The sequence below is a fragment of the Phascolarctos cinereus genome, unplaced genomic scaffold, assembly GCF_003287225.1.
Source record: "Phascolarctos cinereus isolate Bilbo 61053 unplaced genomic scaffold, phaCin_HiC Scaffold_4;HRSCAF=312, whole genome shotgun sequence".
Taxonomy (NCBI): domain Eukaryota; kingdom Metazoa; phylum Chordata; class Mammalia; order Diprotodontia; family Phascolarctidae; genus Phascolarctos; species Phascolarctos cinereus.
In genome coordinates this window covers 62407446-62410260 of record NW_027555847.1, presented here as the reverse complement: position 1 = coordinate 62410260, position 2815 = coordinate 62407446, and positions in this window count along the sequence as shown.

The window sequence follows — 2815 nt, the reverse complement described above, 5'->3', positions numbered from 1 at the left end:
AGTGGGGAGGGGAAAGAGGTTCCAGTAAGGGGTGGTATGAAGTCCAGATTGCTGGCTTGTGAGAAATGAAGAGATGGCTGACCTGGGTGTCCTCCTTAAATGGAGATTCTGGGAGGAGCCACCCAATCCAAAGGAAGGGCCAAAGGGGTTTGGGGTACTTCTGTAGCATGAATTTCAGGGCTGAAGGGATCTTGGACAGACTAGAGAGATAGACTCTCAAGTGAGAATAATAATATCAGCATCTTACAAGGCTGGTGTGAAGAAAGCACTCCACAAAAGTGAGTTCTAGTTTACAAAAAGTGGTTAATAAAATTTGTTAACTGAACGAATGAATGTCACTTATCACCTTTTTCACTCCTCTGCTTAGGATTCTTCATAAGTACAAGATGGGAAACCAGTTTGTCTGGACCGGCTTGTCTGAAAAAGATCCCGGGTTTTTAGTGGACTTCAGAAGAAGGATGAGTTAACAGATTGAGTTGGCAGCTGAAAAAATTCCTGTGATCTTAGCCTGCATTACCTGAAGGACAGTGCTCAGGATGAGATTGTCCATCGCATGGCACTCTGTCCTAGTAAGATTCCATCTAGAGTCGTGAGTTCAGATTTTCTTACCATATTTTAGGATGAGGACCTTGATAAGCTGAAGAGTAGTGAAGGGTCTCAGGTTGATTTCATATGAACATCACTTGAAGGTACTAGGCATGTTTAGCCTGGAGAAGAAAAGGCTTGGGGTTGGGGGTGGGGGGGAAGCTGATAGCTGTCTCCAAGTATTTGTAGAAGAGGGATTAGGCTTGTTTTGTTTTGGTATAGAGGGTAGATCTAGTAGAAATGAGTGACAGTTACAGAGAGATGGATTTCTGCCACTGAACAAAAACTTCCTTACAACTGGAGCTATTTAAAACTAGTAAGTGACCCCTGTAGCTAGTGGGTTCTCATCACTGGACAGCACCAGGTGAAGTCTGAAGGTTCACTTGCTGGGGCTGTTGTACAGAGATTCTCAGTCAGGTACCAGGTTGAACTACATGGCTTCTCAGGTCAACACGCATTGATTAAGCACATTCCACGTGTCTGGCACTGTACTAAATGTTAGGGCTATGAAGACCAAACAAAACAACCCCACAATCCCTGCCTTCAAAGAATTCACAGACCAATGAAGGATACAACAAACAAGTTAGGTCCAAACAAGATATACTAGAGACTAGTTGGAGATTATCAATAGAGGGAAGGTGTTATCATTAAGTTGATTCTGAAAAGGCTTCTTGCAGAAGTAGGGTTTTACTTGGGATCCCAAGGAAGTCAGGGAAGCCATCAAGATGAGGAGACAGTTTCAGGCACGGTGGACAGCCAGTGAAAATGCATGTGGTTGACAGACACAGTATCTTGGTGAAGGAATGGCAAGTGAGGTCCTTCAACTGTGAGATTCAGTGATTTCTTGAGGCTACGTGGAGACAACTCCAGGGACGATAGTCCTCATCTCTAGTCACTGGGCAACACAGGTTTCTGTACCCAGATTTTACTTGGGTGTTCATCCTCCTAGGCTATAGGTTTTTAGGAAAACATCCTAGCCCGAGGAAGTTTCCAGGCTTGATTGGCCTCTCCAAGGACTTATCCCCACATCAAAGTGTATCCTCAGCAGCTAATTGTAGATCCACACTCAGGTCTGGGGACATCCTACATTTTGTCATCCAATACATATTTGGCATCCTAGGGCGGTCCTTTAGGCACCCTCGAGCCCTCCTGGGGTGGGGCCACATAAGTGCTCCCTGAGGCTGCAGATTTCCCTCCGACTCCTGACTCCTGGCTAGGATTTTTGCAGGCAGTTACATTTCACAAAGGGATTTATGATTTTCCTTCTCTGGTCCATTTGGGTCTTCATTGCCCCACCTGCTGTATATTATATGCTGCATTAGTCTGCAAAAGTGATGATTTGAGATAAATCTTTGAATAAGGAATATCGTATAAACCATCACATGTTGGTCTTATTAATGTGTTGTTATTGAACTCTATCTCCCCCCCCCCCCCGTTTTATTACAAGAGATGACTTGCTAGAGAGGGGAAGAAAGGAGGATGAATTCCAAAGTGAAGGTTAAAAAAAAAGAACCCATAAAAGATATTGATAAAATTTTTTTTTTAAAAAGAAATCTCAATTTGGAGTCAGAAGAGCTAGGTTGAAATCCTGCCTTTGCCACTGTGACTATGGTGAAATGATTTACATTTTCCGTGCCTCAGTTTCCTTCTCTGTAAAAAGAGGCCTTTGGAGTACACTCATAATAGCCAACATTTCTAAAACTCCTTATGCAAGCTTTTATATATATACATATATACATACATATCTGTATCTATATATCAATAACATAGTTACGATCCCCATTTTACAGATTTGGAAAATGAGGCCCAGCACAGCGAAGTGATTCGTCTAGGGTCTGGGGCACAGTTCAAACTTAGGTCTGTCTGTCTCCAAGTCCAGCACTCTATCTAGACTAGACGACCTCTGAGAAGTCTTGGACGCTCTGATAATCACGTGTAAGGGTGTGGTTGCTCCGCCTCTCTAAGCCTCAGTTTCTCCATTTGTAAAGTGGAGCTAAAGAATATTTGAAGCCCCCACCTTACAGGTTGTTCTAAGGAAAGTGCCGTAAAAACTCGTTACTTCATAGCAGGGGTGTTAATGATTATTAGTTTGCTGTCAGGCGCCTGACGGCGGTGCCCCCGGTTGCCTAGGAGACGGGGTCCTCAGCAGAACCCAACCCCTACCTCCCGTGGGCGCCGCCATCTTGTGGCCCCGCCTCCCGCCCAATGAGCGGATTCGCCGTGGCGCGGG